Genomic DNA, 19,318 nt, shown 5'->3' with positions numbered 1-19,318 from the left:
GAGAAGAGTGAACAACAGATCCAAAGAGCCAAAGAGAAGACTAGCACAAGCAGCGTACAGATGATTAGGACTTGGAGTTCTGATACTTAGACCATCCAGAAAGAGATATAGACAGAAAGAAAGACTAAGATCAAGGTTTGCTAAACATCAAAATTTGAGTGTCTAGAAAAAATAAATAATAATAATAATAAAAAAAAACAGATTTAAAGAGAGCTATTAGAAAAGCAGAGAGGTGGCTATTTCACACAGCAAAAACTCTTCCAAAGAGAGAGCAGCCAACAATCTTAAATGCTGTGGTGATACAAAATAAAGATAGAAAGGATATGTGAAGTTTCACTTACAGAGTGGCCATTTGGGAACTCAGTGATTCTATGAAATGGTAGGGATGGTAGCCATATTGTGCCCACATGAAGACAAGAAGCATGTGGAAATGAAGAGAATAAATATAGCTAATTTATTCCTGCATGGGAGTAAGAAATATGAAAGCATATTTTCCCCATTGTTTCTTTTTGTTGTAGTTGTTTTTTATGTTTATTTTTTTAAAGGATTGGAGACACAGCATGTGTTGCAAATTCCATCAGTTTAGCTGATATGATCTTGGTCTTTTTCTGTGGAGACTGGCCAAGCCAGCTTTAGGAAGATGATTTTGCCATTGTTCCTTAGGTAGCTGTGGTCCCCTCTAGGAGCTGACTGCTTTGAACAAAATGAAGAGTCAGAAGGCTTGACGAATGGCCACCATTTAAAAGGCTGACATCTGGTTCTCTTTACTGCTCTGGGAACGGACTTTGTGTGTGGCTTTTCAGGGAGGGTCCACTGGACTACTAGGTCTGTTTGTTTAAATCAATTGAGATTATCATAGTATTTACCGATGCCAATTTGATAATAGGAAGACTTTCCAGCACTCTCTTTGCTTCCTCTCACCAAGGCATTTGATTATCTCACCTATCTGGGGATTTAAACATGAATCTCTAAAGTGCTAGACTTCCTCAGAAGACCAGATGTTGGAAGAGAAAACCACTGGGCTGTTCTACTTTATCACATTTTTGTGTTACTGTGACATATGGTGTGAAGCAAATATTAGTGCATAGAAGTATAAAACATCAGGATGCGTCTGAGTTATCTCTCCCCAGTTACATTTGATCTGTGAATGCCGGAAACACTCCATTTCATAGCCATATTTATCATTCAAAGTAAATCATGCTTTTGGGGGGCATAAAATGAGATGTTTTTGAATGCATGCGATTACCAACTATTGCGAATTTCTCCAAAGAAAGATTTGAATTATATGGTCAGTAAAAAAGGGTTGCTGTTTTAGAGTCCAAGGGAAGCTGAGGTGAAGGATAGAATTATAATAGATTAATATTAAGCAAATGTCATCTTTCCTTTCCTCTTCAGTCCCAGAAATCAATTCCTTTAAGTATTACCTTGTGGAGTATTTTTGTTTGTTTTGCTTATTTTGTTTTGTTTTTATTGTACAGTCATTCATGACATTTAAAATCTCTAAATCAGACTTTATAGATCAACTAATAATTTTTTATAGATTTCCATTTTATTTTCAGAGGTGTGTTGTTTGCATAGAAATGCACTTGGCTTTAAGGCATGCTAAAAATTACATTTAAAATAATTTGCTAATGGGAGAGAGGATTAAGATAAAAAAATGAAGACTCGTATTAGAGAAGCTGTGAGCAAATGCTAAATCTAGTGTTAGAGGTATGGGAGATTTCAGGAGGAAATTTAAGGTCAGCTTAGTTTCAGGAGGTTAAATGGACAATGTCAAGAACCCCGAGGTCCAAATTAGGAATCAGCAGGAGCATTGAGGTTATATCAGTGAAGATGTCTTAAGGAGGAAATCCCAAACTGTCCATCCTTGTTTTACTATCCTAGTGCCCCTTCCCTTACCCTGACTTGCACTAAAAAACATACAGTAAATGTAGGGTGAGGATTTTGAAATTTATACAGAAATTTCCCTGAAAAATGAAAGTCAGATGAATACTATCCTAAGCTCCTTATTGCTTGTCAATATAAGGAATAGACTAGGGAGTACTTAAAGTGTAATTTTTAGAAACTACTTTAAAAATTATTGCCTTAAGAACCTTACTTAGCTATCTTTCCCTCAGAATACCTTTCTAATTTTATATGTTTATATATTCTTTCCTCTCACCTCCTTCCCCCACCTTTATCCTTCAATGGGTTCAACGTAAGATATTGTCATTATGATTTATTTTGCTAGTCTTGATTTAAGTCTTTCTCTCTCTCTCCCTCTTTTTGTAAGATCCACATTACTTCTGCTCACCAAATAGGAAAGCCCATATGCAGTCATTCCTCTTGCTTTTCTCTCTGCCCTCTCCTCATGATAGTTCATTACACATATTTACATCTTGTTTCAAGATTTATGTCTTCTGCAATGAATCTGCTTCTACTCCTCCTAGAAGGCTTATGCTGTCTTTTGCGTTCCCATAGCATGTTTTGATTAAAACATTAAAGCACATTTCATGTTGTATTGTAATTTTATTTCTACCCTTCTACCTTCCCCAAACCACAATGACCTTTAACTCAAAGTTCTATCTTATTCCTGTCCATATCCCTAAAATTTGGTATAGTACATAGTATTTAACAACAACAACAGTGCTAACAAGGAGATACAGAAACAGAAACAAATTAGAGCAATGATGATAGTACCAAGTAAAAGATAATATTTATTGAGGGTTTATTATGGTCCAAATTTTGTCTTGGTCAATTTACATGTTAAAATTGTTAGAAGTAGATATGGTTGCAAGAAACAGAAAAGCTCACAATGGCAATTAGTTAAAAATGAAAGTAGTTTACTTTTTCCTCATATTCAAGAAGTTCATAGGCAGTAGGTCTGGACATAATATGTCACTCTTGATTGCAAAACTCCAGGCTCTTTGTATCTTGTGATCCTCCATTGTCAATCCCAATTCTGAAGGTCATCTCATGCTTCAAGATAGATGTTACAGCTTCTGGAGATCCATTATATCTGAATTGCTGTCAGTAAAGAAACAGAAGAGAGGCAAACTCCTCCTCTCCACTCACTTCTTTTAAGGTAGCTTCTCAGAAATTTCATGTGGAACATTGCTTATGCCGTATCAGCAGGAACTAGTCACATGATCATTCTTAACTGAAAGGCATGGTGAAAAATTGACTCTTTTTTATGTGTATGGAAAAAAAAAACATTTATTTTCTATATCAGGCAACACAGCTAAGTGATTCAACTCTACTGTAGCATCATGAAGATCATCCCTTCACCACAGTGCAAGATTTAAATGTATCTGCACAAGGGTATATGCTATATAAAAGTAGTAAGATTGCTGCTGCCCTGCCAAGTACTTGCACTACCTATCCAGGTCCTACTGCAATATTGATAATCTCAATGGTTTTATATATATTTATTTCTCAATGGAAATAAATCATGTTTAAAAAATAAAACATTTAAAAAGACAAGTCAAAATGCCTCAGAAACCATATATTCAACTCAAACTTTATGTATTTAAATGTTATATTTGCCTCCTGCTCAATACACCTTTATTTCACTGAAACGAAGCAATAAATCTTCCATACTGAAGTATCTTCTTTGAGCAATGAATCCAAAGGGAAAAAAACTGAAATGATTAGCAAAAATATAATAATTCTTAAAAAAGGAATTAACACACTCTTTTAAATTGTCTTTAGATATTTTTAAGGTTAAAAAGTGTTTAAAGTTTGTAATTCCTACTAGGAAAACATTATCTAAATAAAAACCCTAATAGCAAACTACTGTAAAATGTTTCAGTTGCACGTAGGGCAGAGAGGTAGGGATTATCTTCACAGTACTCTAGCTTTTTCCATGAGGTCAGAGGTACACTTGTTTGTGTTATTGTGATGTCCATTAGGTGATCAAAGCTGCTTTTCCTTCGGCAAGGGCTTTATTTGAAGGACATTTGGCTGACAGTTTACTAATGAGATTCATAACTTTTTATATTTTGACCTATTTGCTGGCTTCTAAGCCACATGCTGGAAGGCCACCATAACTTCTAGACCCTGCATGGGTGTAAGAACCCCTGGATCATTAAGAATTTCATTGAGCACAGGAAAACATGCCATTCCAGGCATCCTCCCTCCCATTCTAGGCATTCCTTCAGGAAAATTGCTAGGCATTCCCCCAGGAAAGCCGCCTGGGAAAGAGCCATCCTGAGCTCCCAATTGTCTTCAGGCTTCTTCCTCCCTCTAGGCTATCACATGTTCTTCCCAAGCCTTCTTAACCCTTTCTACTCTTTTTTTTTTTTTTAATCTCTTGTTCTTCACATTTTTGCTCATAATTTTCCCATGTTCAGCAATTTTCAGGGCCCTTGGTTGAACTTCTTTCAGCAAGCACAAGCATCTTCATCATAATCCGGTTTACAAGCATGGGTAAGATCATGTGCTGCTTCTTCCCAATGGCCTAGAAGTCTGTGTGCTTTCCCTTGCCACTCAAAAGGCTGAGCTGAATCAGGATTTATTTCTATAGCTCTGTCAGTCTCAGATGGCAGCTTTTGGCTTTTGTAATTTGATGAAGATAATGGCTCTCTTCGCATACAGAATGGCCAAGCAAGGATTTAGCTTGATTGCACCTGTGAACAAGTCAATGGCTTTCTGTAGTTCCCCATCATTTAGGGCATCAATGGCAGCTACTTTTTTTTTTTTTTTTTCATTTGCCTTATCCATCATTTCCTCGTTTATCTCCACATTTTCATCTCCCATTTCTTGAGAGGCATCAGTGTCTGGTTCAATCACACTTTCATTGTCATTTCTAGACCACTTTTCTCACTTGATGGTTCATCTGTCGTCATGTTTTCCACTACCTTCTTACTATCTGTTTTTCCTTGATATTGTCTTCTGATTTATTTTTATGAGTGGCAGGCGGTATTTTACCCACTGCTCTCCACTCCCACAGAAAGCACATTTCCTTGGTGTGCAGAACACTCAGATCCTGCTTACACATTTTCACCAAAGTCCAAAGCTTACTCACCTGTGGGGGTCTATGGTCTAGAAGCAATGAGAAGTGGCAGGAAAAATAGAGGTTGCAGCCTGATTCCAGGCATGAGTACTAGCTGAACATGACCATGTGGAAGGGACAGAAATGAAGTCTTTATTCTAGGAGGCCATGTGACTAAACAAAAATTGTAGATTCCATTAAGGAAAGAAGGAAGGAAGACTTGACATTAGAAGATAATTGGCAGTCTTTGTAAATTATCAAATGTAACCATCTAGATGATCTTATGAGTACTAACCTTAGGGTACTGCTATAAATACCATCCATTTATTAGACAAATATGATTGTGCATTACTGCACATTATATGTAGTTCTGGGGTCTTGGGATTTGGCAGGACATAAGGCATGCAAGCCCCTGTCCTCTTGGAGATTTTATTCTAGTTGGGAAGGCAGACATTAAAAAGTACATATATGATAGGCTATATGGTGATAAGGGTAATGAAGAAATGCTAATCAGAGTAAGAGAATAGTGTATAATGCAGTTAATTTAAGAAGAGTGATCCTGAAAGGACTTTGAAGAGGTGACTTCTGAGCAATGATCTGAATAGAGCCACAAGAGCACTGGGACAGGTTTCCAGGCAAAAAGAACAAAAATACCTTCAATTGGGCATTAGGGAGTTTGCAAAAATGCCAGTGAATATGGAAATAAAATCAAAGAAAGAGAGAGGCAGAGTCAGGCTACATAGAGTTGTAAACAACAGTATGGAGTTTGAGTTTTATTTTCAGTTGGATGGGGCCACTAGAGTTTTGGGACTAGTGAGTGAAATGATTAAATTTATGTCTTAAATAAACCATTTTGGTTGCTGCATAAATAATGGGCTCAGAGGTTAGGGGGCCAGTGAGATAGGAGGCAGAGTGAAAGCAAAGAAAGCAAAAAAAGACTATTTCAAGAGTGTACGTGAGAGATGATGGCCTGGACCAGGATGGCAATAATATTGAATGTGGTAAGTGATAAAAGTCAGGATATACTCTGAAAGTGGAGGTGATGGCTTAATGGGGTAGGAGTGAAAGATACCAAGGATGACTTGTAGGTTTTCATAATCTTAATATAATGTGTCAACTTGGCTAGACCATGGTGTCCAATATTTGGAGGCACTAATGGCTACTTCCGTTGGTGAAGAGAACATGGATAGTCTGTGGTGTGATATGACAATATTCACAAAGTATCACCATCAAATACTCCTGATTAAATACTTATGAGGCAAGTTTCTGAGTGACCATGCATTTAATATTTTAGAACATTTTTATCAAAATAATGAGTATGAAATTGGCTAGTTGCTCCTAATTATACTGGACCAAGTGAGGAAAATAGAAGGGTGAGCTTAGGAATCAAATTCCCAGCTCATGTGCTGCATAAAGGATCTGAAAGTTTCTGTCTGTCCTGAAAGAAACCCTTATCACCTGTAGTCAAAGAGCTGAGATTGCTGAAACCAAACTTAGAGTCTCATCCTGCAAGTGTTGAATTACAATGCAAATTGAATTTTCAACCTCACAGGGTGTCTGCTATTAAAGTGAGGGCATAAATTGGGAAGGAATGAGATCCTGAAAATTGGAATGAGGACATATGGGAAGATCCTGATAAAGCTGGGGACACTCAATCCTTTAACTCCCATGAGTCTTCTTTGCCAGTAGATGCAGCCACTCCATCCTCATCTGAGGAGATTAACCTTGCTGTGCTTGAAGAAATTATAATGGCTTCTCCTGAGGTAGTTGCCTTGCAAGACGCTGCTCATTCTCTTCAGAATCATTCCCCACCACTCTGTTTCTAGATCCATCACGGACTAACGTTCCTGTAGGCCCCTATTGATGATGTGCAAAATGTGACCCATAAAGAGATGTAGTACACTCCACAAGAACTACATGATTTTTCCAATTTTATATAAACAGAAATCCAGGAAATATGGGTGGGAGTCAATATTAAAGGTGTGGCATAGTGGTGGAAGGACCATAAAATTGGATCAGCAGAATTTATTGATATGAGTCCACTAAGCAGAGAGCTGGATTTAATGTTGCAGTTTCAGGGGATTAGAAAGAGCTCTAACTGGTTGGATGGTTGGCTACCTGAAATACAAACCAACAAGTGGCCTACACTAAACAAACTGAAATGCTAGAACTTCCTTGATCGACTATAGATGAAGACATTCAGAAGCTTAGGGAGATTTGAATGTTAGAATAAACTTATTACTTAAGATCTACTCATCCACCCTAGGAGGGTACAGAGGACATACTTTTCAATATGACTATAAGCAGTAAGCTTGTGAGGGGAGGCCCAACATTCTTGAAGAGCTCTGTGATTATTTTCCTCTGTAGGTCAGAAATTATAGTGGGAACAGCTGTCACTGAATTGGAAAACCTAAATGTAAATGGAACTGAATTGGCAAACCTAAATGCAATGAAAGTAATCCTAAAATGGCAAAGGCCAAGTGGTGCTATTTAATCACCAAAGGCAAGCTGGGCATGGTCACTATAATGGACAGCATAATAAAAGCAGCAATCAGAACAGTATGATGTGCAGAGAGCTACAGCATTGGCTAGTTGATCATGATATTTTAGGAGTAAAATACATGGTAAGTCTACTAAATTATTACTTTATTTGTATAAACAAAGAGTTCTAGGTCAAAGAAAGAAAAGTCGAATTTGAATCATAAAAGCAGAGATAATTGACAAATTAACTAATTAATTAATTATCTGAACTTGAGCCAGTGTAAGGCGCAAGAGCCCTTGAACTGAGTGAAAGGGAGGCCAGTTCCCCTTTAGGAAGGACCCCACTACTGCCAAAAATGTATACTACTCTTCTTTCTCCCAGTCTATTCCAAAGGAATACATGGCCTTTTACCAAGGTGACTGCGCATTGAGAAAAAGAAAATAATGACTTTTTTTACAAGTTGCCAATGGCACTTTTTTTTTTTTTTCCTTTCAACATCCTAGTCTGTAGCTTTCTTGGCCCTTTTTATCTGGATGCCAAAGAGCCAGGCATTGGGACTGTCCATGCTAAGACCTTAAAGTTCTTCTCCTTTGTAATGACTCTGGTTCTTTCCTTCTCATAGACATTCCCTATGGGCATGACCAGTCTTGTTAGCTGGGTAGATAATTTGAGTTCCTCAGCAGAGTTGTCTTCCTCTTTGGGGGCCAAGGGCTTCCTGGGAAAGACGATGAACTTGGAGTAGTACTCCTTTAACTACTGCATGTTGGACTGCAGGGATTTCATAGACTTATTCTACTTTTTTGATCCATTGAGATCCCAATGACCTGTGCTGCCTTCTTGTAGATGACAGACACCCTCAACTCTTCCAAGCTGAAGCCCCTTCTAGCTTGTACTTTGGTGTTATACCTTACTGTGGGACACTTTACAATGGACTGGGTAGGTCTACATGCCGGGTGTGGGGTGATGCAACATGTTTTGGCTTGCTGGGCCTTGTGTCTGCAGATCTCTTGGCACCAGCTGGTTGAACCACATGGCAGTGTGCCCCTGCCAGTCCTGTGGAAGTGGGGCTTCAGGACTTATGCCATTTCCAGTGGGTGACATGGCTGCTTCCTCTGAGGGAGAACTGAAAATAATGACTTTTTGAGGATTATTGGACACAATTTCTGCATTGTCACCAAGATGATATGATACATGTATATATATATATCTTTGAGTTTATTCCCTTTTCTCTCTTTACCTATAACATAAGATATATTCACTTCACATCATAGTATTTAATTATAAGATATCAAGAAGAAAAGTGAATATCACCAAAGAATTTTGCATCTTTTTCTAGAGAAAATACGAGTGTGCCTTGATTGTACACAGGATATCTATATCATGTTAGAATTATGACCTTATTGTGGCCTTTATTTGGGGGGTTTAAGAAGATGCATAGGATGTCAAGTTGACAAGGGGTGGACTGTGATGGTTAATTTTATGTCAGCTTGGCTAGATGTTGCAGTGAAGATACCTTTTAAGTTAACATTTAATTTAATTTAGATTAACATTAACATGATTAATGTGATTAACATTTAAATCAGTAGACTCTGAACAAAGCAGATTACCCTTCATAATGTGGATAGGTATGCTCTAATCAGTTAAAGGCCTTAAGTGCAAAGATTATGATCCCCCAGAGAAGAAGGAATTCTGCCTTTTGACTGCATTTGGATTTAAGTTGCAACATTAACCCCTCCCTGAGTCTCTAGTCAATTGGCCTTTCCTACAGACTTTAGACTTGCCAGTCCTCACAATTGCCTAAGCTAATAATTCTTTACAATACATCTCTTGGGGATCTCTGAGTGGCTCAGTGGTTTAGCGCCTGCCTTTGGCCCAGGGTGCGATCCTGGAGTCTCGGGATCAAGTCCCACGTTCAGCTCCCAGCATGGAGCCTGCTTGTCCCTCTGCCTGTGTCTCTTCCTCTCTCTCTCTCTCTCTCTCTTTCTCTCTCTCTCATAAAAAAAAAAAAAGTGTAAAATACATCTCTTTTCCTATATGTTTACATATCTTATTGGTTTTACTTAGTGAATAACCCTAACTAATATATTTTTGATCTGAGCAGGTAGGTGAATTATAACGTTGATGAAGATGAAACGGAGAAGTGAATTGTGGTGGGGAAGTGAGAAAGGAAATGGAGAAAAGCATGAGTTTTATGTTAGACATGCTAATTTTGAGAACCTTATTAGACAACCACGTAGAGATGTTGAATAAGCAATTGGTAAATGAGTTTAATGCTCAAGGGATATGTCAGAACTAGAAATCTAAAATTGGGAGCCATCAGCATATAGAAGATGTTTAAAACACTGGGACTAATGAGCTCAGAGAATGTTGATAGAGAACAGAAGGGAGCTGATGACTGAGTCCTGAGGAAGTCCAATGTTTAGAGGTTAGGAAAAAGGAGAATCAAGCAAAAGACACTGAAAAAGAATAGCCACAAGTTCTAGTACAAGAAAACCCAGGAGAATATAGTGATTTAGAAGAAAAATAAAAAAAGATGTCTTAGGAACAGGGAATTCATCAACTGTGTCAGATGCTGCCAAGAATTGGGAATTGTTCATTGGGTTTGGCAGAGTGGAGGTCCATGGTGACCTTGAGAATATCAGTAAATGGTAGGAGTGAAACCTGACTGGGCTGCCGCAGATGGCATTTCACATGTTTTTCTGATCCTCAGAACTCTATTCATATTCTACATCCAAATAATGACTTCAATTCTTATTTCACTGGGAGGAAGACTCAAAGCAACCAGAAGAAAACTGCAATATCTCCCCATTATGAAATCTAGCTATCTGTTGCATTTTTATGCATATACTCAGCTCTCCTGCTCCTATTTAACTCCTTGCTTTGCTTTTTTAAGATTTTATTTATTTATTTGAGAGAGAGAGAGAGAGAGAAAGAAAGACAGAGAGAGGGCAGACTTGAGCATGAATAAGGTGAAGGGCAGAGCGAGAGGGAGGAGTAGACTTTCCACTAAGCAGGGAGCTGGATGTTGAGCTCAATCCCAGGACCCTGGGTTCCTGACCTGAGCTGAAGGAAGATGCTTAATTGACTGAGCCACTCAGGTACCCCTCATTCTTTGCTTTAATTTAATATCAACCTCCCAGAATGTACTCAATCTCATCCCCTCCTGCCTGTTCTGACTTTTCAATTGCAATTATACTTTCTCCTCTGCATCATTTTTCTTTCTTTACTGCATTGCTAATATTACCATACAAAAAGGCAGAAATATCTTCCACTAAAAAAAAAAAAAAAAAATCATCCCTGGACTTTGTTGTAGCAAAGATATATGGCTCCCAGTTATAATTTAATGTATTATAGCCTCCTTACCCTATGCTGTGCTAGAACCAGTCTGTTAATGCAGACCTAAGGAAGCATCCATGCATTCAATGTTCAGTAATTTGAAAATATTAACAGTGAAAAGAGGAAATTAAAATTTTCTAAGTGGCTTCTTTTGGGTTTTCACACCAACTAACTAGTAGTCAATACAAATGCCCCTTGCTGCTTCCCCAACAATCTTTCTCTGCTCTTAAATCCTATGAAATCCTGCAGCATCACCCCATTTCTGTGCTTATCTTTACAGCAAAATTCCTTAGAAATTTGTCTATTCTTGCTACCTTTACTTCCCCAATGGCTATTTTTCTCCTCAACTCATCCCAGTCAGGCTTTGCTCCTGCCATTTACTGATGTTCCACTTCTCAAGGTCACCATGGATCTCCACTATGCCAAACCCAATGAACAATTCCCAATTCTTGGCAGCATCTGACACAGTTGATGAATTCCCTGTTCTTAAGACACCTTTTTATTTATCTTCTAGATCACTATATTCTCCTGGGTTTTCTTGTACTTGAACTTGTGGCTATTCTTTTTCAGTGTCTTTTGCTTGATTCTCCTTTTTCCTAACCTCTAAACATTGGACTTCCTTGAGGCTCAGTCATCAGCTCCCTTCTGTTTTCTTTTTTTTTTTTTTTAAGATTTTTTAATTTATTTATTCATGATAGACAGAGAGAGAGAGAGAGAGAGAGAGACAGAGACACAGGCAGAGGGAGAAGCAGGCTCCACGCAGGGAGCCCGACGTGGGACTCAATCCCGGGTCTCCAGGATCGCACCCTGGGCCAAAGGCCGGCGCCAAACCGCTGAGCCACCCAGGGATCCCCTCCCTTCTGTTTTCTATCAACATTCTCCCTATAATTGACCTCATTAGTCTCAATATTTTAAACACTTTCTGTATGCTGATACATCCTAGGGAAATACAGAATGATTGTTGGGCTGTGCTGAGTCCTACTTGAAGTTTGCCATCACAAATTCAGAATGTTCCTGTTAGAACACCGAATGTTTTTCTTTAGCCACACTGAGATGCTATGGAGCAGCTACAAAGGGATCGAGAGCCAGGTTTAAGCAGAGTTAGAGTCTGTCATATAAAAATCATATGTATGGTGGTAGGCAAAATTTTAAAGACATCTCTCTAAGATCCCATCCTCTGATTATTCCATCAGACACTACCCTAGGTCCTACCATAAAGGGACTTTGGAGATGTAAGATTATTATCAGCTGAGTTTAAGATAAAGAGGTTATCTTGCATTATCCAGGTGGGCCCAATATAATCACATGAGCCATTAAAAGCAGAGAGGCAGAAAAAGAGATCATAGAAATTAAAAGTATTAGAAGGATTCTACAAAACTTACTGTCTTTGAAATGTAGTGGTCCACATGCAAGGACCAGTAAGTGTCCTCTAGGGGCTAAGGGTAGCTCCCAGCGAACAGCCAAGAAAGAAATGGGACCTCAGTCCTACATCTGCATGGAACTGGTTTTGGCCAACAACCTAAATGAGCTTAGAAGTGGATGATTCCTCAGAGCCTCCAGGTAAGAGCCCACAAGACTCTGACCTATAGAATTGTGAGATAAATAAACAAATGTTGATTCAATCCACTATATTTGTACTGATTTGTTGTGGCAGCAATAAAAACTCATGCATAGGTAGCAAAGGTCAAATTGTTGAAAAAAATATGCAAAGGAGCAGTCATTAGTAATGGACTGTAGAATCCTACCTAGCAAGGTAGGGAAGGAAGAAATAGGAAGAGAGGAGTTTTGAGTAAAGAGGATTAAAATTCTTAATGAACTGAAGAATTATTGGAACCCGTACTAAAAGAAATAAGCTGAAAAGAGATCGGATACAAAATATGACTGTAAGAGTGGGTAGAAGAAATGGAATAAAAGATAAAATTATTGGGAGAAGGGAGGAGAATTTATTGTTAGAAGCCAGGATAGTAGATGGATTTTCTGTATGTATGGTGAAACCCAATAACATAGTGACAGGTATAGTAGTAAAGGACACCCTATTGAATGGGGCAAGTGCCTGAGAGTAAAGGGTAAGGAAAAAAGCATGGTATTGATGAGTGATTATGTTATGAAGGGATGGTAGGCAGGTTAGTTTATGGCATTTGCTTCAAACAACATTGTATTTTGGAATGGTGAGAGAATAAATGATTTAGACACAGTAAGAAAGAACAAGGAAGACAATTATCCTACCACACACCTCTTACATAGAGTGATAGTGGTAAAAAACAAAACAAAACAAATAGCTGTCACAGGAAACAGCTTTAGGAAACTATTTTCCTTTAGAGAAAGAAGGGGAGGAGATTGCTTAGGAAATAGTTTTTGTTTGTTTGTTTGTTTTTGTTTTTGTTTTGTTTTCTGATGATGACCATGAATTACAAAGGGAAAAGTAGAAGAGTTTGGTGCTTTGTTGTGGCAGAGGTGGTAGTCATGGTAGGAGATGAGAGCTTGAATTAGATTTAGGATTATATAGAAACACAGGGGAATAGGAGTTCTTGTAAAGAACATCATATAAATCTTGGACAAAATGTATGTCTTGTGGAGACAAAAATGTATGGCAGTCTTTTTGGAGAAGGTAGGCCATTAATTTTTTTTTTTTTAATTTTTATCTTTTAATTAGGTTCCATGCTCAGCATGGATGGAACACCAACATGGGGCTTGAACTCACAACCCTGAGATCAAGAGTTGATCTGAGATCAAGAGTCAGATGCTTAACCAACTGAGCCACCCAGGTGCCCCAATAGCCATTAATTCTAATTTTACCTTTCTTCTTGGAATTGATTAAAAAACAAAACACAACAATAGGGCTGAGCTGGTAGTATTACAGGGGTAGAAATTAGTGATCTCATTAGATACATGAATAAGTTCTCTGGATCTTCTTTAAATCCTGATGTTTTACATTTAATAAAACTGAGGCAAAGAAAGATTTGAATACATCTCCTAGTTTCATCAACAAGCAAGTAGGAGAGCTAGGATACAAACTCGAGCAACTCGAGCAAACTCTGGGGTTTAGGTTGATATCAGTTTGCTGAAGACCCAACTCTAGTAAGAGGCAGACCTAGGTATATGGGACTTCCAAGACTACATCATCATAATGCCGTGTTTTTCTATCTTGTGCTTTCTCTTAGAGCATTGTTCTAGGAACCCAGTCACCATGCTGTGAGGAAGCCCAGTCTGCACAGAGAGAAAAGGAGGCCTGCGGGCCCTCAGACTCAGCTATCTATCATTGGATAAATAGCACCAACTTGCCAGCCATGGGAATGAGCCATCTTGGATATGGATCTCTAACCCTAAATTGTGCTCCCCAAATGATGCCACATGGGGTGAACACAAGCCTTTCCTTTTGAGTCTTGCTCAAATTGCATATTCATGAGCAATGGAAAGAATTATTGTAATGTTAAGCCATAAAATTTAGGAATTTCTAATGCAACAATAAATAATTTGAACATTTATACACCAAGCTACCTGATGTCCCTGAGCTTTTGCTTCCCTAGCTGTAAAAAGAGGATCAGATTATCAGACCAGAGGGTTGTCCTACAGATTCACAAAATGGAACTATGGCACAGGTAGTTACTCAATCAAAATTGCCTTTCTCCTCATCCCCTCTGTAGCCTCTCAGATTAGATGAAGCAACAAGAAGTGTTTTATATGTATATAAGTAGGCAAGAAGATGGGAGGAAGAAGGATGGCTACTCTGCTGATTCTCATCACCGAAATCGCTCACATTTTTACTTCAATTTTACTTTAGGTCTCTGCTCTAATGCCATTTTCCTAAAGACACTCATCTGGATTCTCCTCTGTAAAAAAACAGCATATACAGACTCTCCATCTTGTCCCTTTCTACACATTAACATTCATTTTTTTCCTTCATGGTACGTATCATCTAAATATTATATATTTCTGTGTCTATTATACTGTTTCATTCCACTAACATAGAAACTTCATGAAAGCAGGAACTTTCACTTATGCCCCACTCTCTCTGCAGCGCCTGGAACAGTGCCTGACCTACAGCAGGAATTCCATAAATATTTGTTGAGTAGCTCAATGAATGAATTCTTTCTGGTATAGTCCCTCCTCTTGTTTTAATTCACTTCTTTCAGATGGCATGCAGAAGAACATGTTGAATGGAACATTGACTTTAAGATTAGAAAGTCAGACAGACTCTAAGAAAGGAAGAGGCAGTCAAATATGCCAATTACTTCAGAAGGGTAATGGCATATTTTGAAATTTGGAGGCTGCCTCATTAAAATTCATTTTGTGCTACATAAAATAAGGAATTGGGAGCCTGACAGAAATGAAACTCAAATAGGCATTCATTCCCTTTATCTTTTTACAAGACAGATCAATTAGTAATTTTATGGTTGAAAAAACTCATTTTTAAATGTTATGTGGGACTTAGTGTAATATCAAATCTGGCCTAATGTCACCTTTATTAAGGAATTGAAAACACTTTTACATCTGTTCATTCCATTAAAAAAAAAAATACCGAGAAGCACATTTCTGCCATCTAAAGTTTATAACGGAGGAGAAAAATGGGCACAGAAGTGATCTTGTTGCATAATTAACATCCCAAAAAGTAAAGACAAATGATCAGTCAGCACTGGACCAGAACATTTTGAGCTGCATTTACATTTGTAAACCAAGCTACGGAAACTCTCCCAAACAGGTGTGTTAGAGAGTCCAGATGGCCTCAACAAGAGGCCAGGAAGCCAACACCTTCTGCTGTGTTTCTGGCCACTCTCACAGGCTCAGTGGGTTTGGCTGCATCAGTGCCTTGTGCTGGGGGGCAGCCAAGGGGACACACAGGTGGTGCCGGATGAGAAACAGGGTTTCCAACAAGAGAGTGCTGTGCTGCTGGAGAATTGCCTCCTTTCTACTACCGGGTTATAAAACTAAGATCCAAGTCATTTATGGCTGGTAAAGATCCTAGATACTTTTAGATAAGAGAGCATAGGTGTTATTTAACCTCAATATCCTAACTCAGGTAATTACATTATGCCACCTGAAATTTTCCCTATGGGTTCAATCAAATCTGGTATTTGCTTTTTAGTCCTGTGTGCAGTTGCTGTGCTATTAAGCAGCTGCTGAGCACCACTCTCCACAATACAAAGAGTGCGTATTCTTTACGAGTTGGATGGTGGGATGAGGATGTGTGATGCTGGCAAGCCTTCATGTGGATCTAGTTCTAGCAGGATGTTTCACTAATTATAAACAAGAAAACCTTTGGCCCTTTTGATTGCAAACAGAGCCTCGGGAAAGTGATGCTGATTGATTCATTTAGTCCCTTCCAGTGAGAGTGAAGCAGCAAGGGAATTTTGCAAATCACAAACTTAATGATGGAATCTTTATCTGGTGGAAGGAACCCCAAGGAGTGATAGTTGTGCAAACAGAACTACTGAGAGCCATAGGCAAAGTACTTTGATGGAGGCCACTTCTTTCTTCTCTCCTTTTAGCTTTTCTGCCAACTTTCCTCCATCTAGCATTCATGTTCTAGAAGAGACTTACCCATGGAGGTAAAACCAATTTTGAAGAATGCTGGCAGGGCCCAATTTTCCAAATACCTATCTTTTCATTCTCGTATAGGATTCTGTTGGGTTAAGACTTTGGATTTTCAGAAAGGATCATTAAGATCAGTGTGTTAATTTAGACAATTAATCATAGCTACATGTATTATTCCAGCAGCTTTTAAATAGTTCCCTGGACAAATACAGCAAAGGAGATTCTCACAGAGAACAAACTCCCAGGTGTGTACAGGATTGTGTCTAATTTCAGGAGTACTAGAATTCCACTGTTCTATCACTATTCTGGAGCTTCAGTGGACAAGTGAGGGAAGGAGACACTGTTGTAGGAATATTGAGTGCTTTTTAATTTACATAAGGAGAAATAATTTACAAATGCTAGTTCCTTGGCAAAGAAAGGGAATGGCCAAACTATAAGTCCTTTTATTCAACCCTTTTTCTATAAATCTATAGTTGCAGAGAGAAATTTAACTTGCTCAACAAATATACTTCCCTGTAGAGAAGTCTGAGCTAGTCCTCAAAGTTTTAAAATAAATCCTTTCGAGCATTCCCCACTCAAATGACCACTTTTTATCAATATTAAAATCTGTCGGAGCAGTTTGCGTCACTTAGAATTTGTATGGCTTCATGCAACAGCAACCTCAAATATGGCTTAAACAGATTTTTCTCACATGACCAGAACTCCAGAGGTGGGCAGTCCAAAATTGGGGCAGTTGTTTTGGGAAGTCATTAAAAACTAGGCTCCTTCAACCTCCTGGTCTGCCATTCTTAGCTTGTGTCTTAACTTCATGATTGTAAGATGGCTGTTATACCTCAGACATTGCATCTGTATTCTAGCAAGAAGAGGAAAAGAGAAGAAAAAACAGAAAAAAGGTTCATACAGGCTGAGTTTGTCCCTTTTGACAGGAAAACAACATCATTCCTAAAATCTCCCCATTTGAGATCTCCTCTCACCAGCCACAACTGGTCCACATAATCCTCTAGTTGTAAGGAGGTATAAGATGGTAGGTTCTTTTAATTGTCTTGGACCATTCATGACTGCTATCCTGAATGAAATAAGAGCTGATAAGGAAGTAGGGGTATAAATAAATTCATTATGAATAAGAAATTCAAATTACGAGTAAAAAGGAGGAAAATAGGTATTATAGGTTAACAAGCACTGGATGCCACATTTGTCACTAATAAACTTCATAAGCTCCATTGAGTATCTTCATTTTCCTTCTTGCCATTGACCTTGAGGATGTGCAGATTGTTTTGAGTATGAATCAATACCCACTGTCCCCAGAAAAATTCCCATCAGCTGTAACTTTACTATATGTAAGATTTATAGTTTTAGACATACTCCTGTCCTTCTCCTATATTGACTTATGCACACAGTGTTGAAAATTAACTTTTGTACACTGTTAGAAAGGAAAAATCTCTTCCTCTATCTCTTATATCTCTTACATTCAGTCTAGGGGGTTTGTGAATTTAATAAAACAGATCAAGAGGAGAAAAAGCACAGAACTTTTGTTAATAGTTACATGCACAGAAGTTCATAGAAAAGTGACAGTCAAGGGGAACCTGGGTGGCTCAGTCAGTTAAGCATCTGACTCTTGATTTTGAGCTCAGGTTGTGATCTCAGGGTCATAGGTCAAGCTCTGCATCAGGTTCCACACTCAGCAGGGAAGATTCTACTGAGAGATACTCTCTCTCTCCCTCTCTCCCTGCCCTCCCCACCCACTGATGCACACACTCTCTCTTTAAATAATATAATATTAAATAAATAAATAAAATATTTAAAACAATGACAGTCAAAAATGTGGTTAGACTTGGAGGCTTATATATCATTTTAACAAAGGAAGGAAAGTTGGAGCTTCAAAGGGACAATAGATTATAGGGAAGGGACTAGAAATATACCAGGCAGCTGATGGGAGATGAGTTATTTTCATAAGGTTTGTTTGTACAAGCTCACCTTTGTGTTGGCTTTTTATCCCAGGTGACAGTCACCCTTCTCTTCTGGGTAAGATGGGGTCACCTTCACAAAGGGAAATTTATGTTCTGCTTTTAGGCATATAATGGGGAGGACAGAGAACTCTTTCTTTATCTATTAGCTCTCAGATGCCTTTAACTCCAAGTAATCCTTACGTCAAAATGGCATATTTTGGGGTGGCATATCTTGATCTCCCTTCAACGCCTATCTGTCTCCCTGATATTGCCATTTGTCGAGGAAAAAAAGTTGACAATTTTATGGTGAAATTTTATTTATGTCTATAAGAGCCTGAAGCTGAAAGTCAAGTAGAGGAGTCTGTGCATAGGTGTTAAATTAATTATAATAAACCTCAGAGTTGATTGTGTTCCAATAATGACACTGATAGCTCAGAACAGCTGCAGTAGACAGTAAAGTTAGTCCACTGTTCTTTACCATGGAGTTAACATTTAATCCAGTTGACAGAATGAGACTCAGGACACACTGTTGATGGCTGAATATGAGAGGCACAGAGAAGAGAAAATGAAATGCTGACATTGAGGATGCTGCTAGGATAAGCAGTCACCAGATGGGAGGACAGAGCCAGCTGGAAAGTAGAAGGTAACTTTGAAATCCAACTTAACCTTCTCCCTGAACCAGGAGGCCGATTTTGCTTCTACAGGCTAGAGCCAGATGCCCTAATTGTTATCCAATTTGCTTTAAACTGAATCCTTTTAAGTAAGTATTTTTATATTTAACTGAGAAGCATTAACAGGTTTTATGAATTATATTTCATTAGGCTCTTCGGTTATAAACATAGTCTTTTTTTAAAATTTTGCCTTGATTTAATTTAAGAGTCAGTATGTAAAATTATTGAGCGAAGATTGGGTCATTGTTATGAAATGAAACTATGGTTGTTAAATTGAACAGAGGGGAGGAACCATGCACTTGGGAAAATTCAAACTCATTTTTACTTCCCTCTGGTCACTAAGGCGTTGAGGAAGAACTCTTCCAAAAAACACTATGAT

General features: G+C 38.3%; 2 pseudogenes; both read right to left on the bottom strand.

The window, feature by feature from the left end:
• Positions 1-3,886: 3,886 nt before the first annotated feature.
• Positions 3,887-6,804, bottom strand: LOC100686660 (annotated as a pseudogene).
• A 1,032-nt stretch (positions 6,805-7,836) lies between these two features.
• Positions 7,837-8,555, bottom strand: LOC100686588 (annotated as a pseudogene).
• Between the last annotated feature and the right edge of the window lie 10,763 nt (positions 8,556-19,318).

The sequence above is a fragment of the Canis lupus genome, chromosome 8 (assembly GCF_011100685.1).
Source record: "Canis lupus familiaris isolate Mischka breed German Shepherd chromosome 8, alternate assembly UU_Cfam_GSD_1.0, whole genome shotgun sequence".
Classification (NCBI taxonomy): Eukaryota; Metazoa; Chordata; class Mammalia; order Carnivora; family Canidae; genus Canis; species Canis lupus.
Note: the sequence above shows the minus strand (reverse complement) of the source record. Positions and strands in the feature narration are given on the sequence as shown.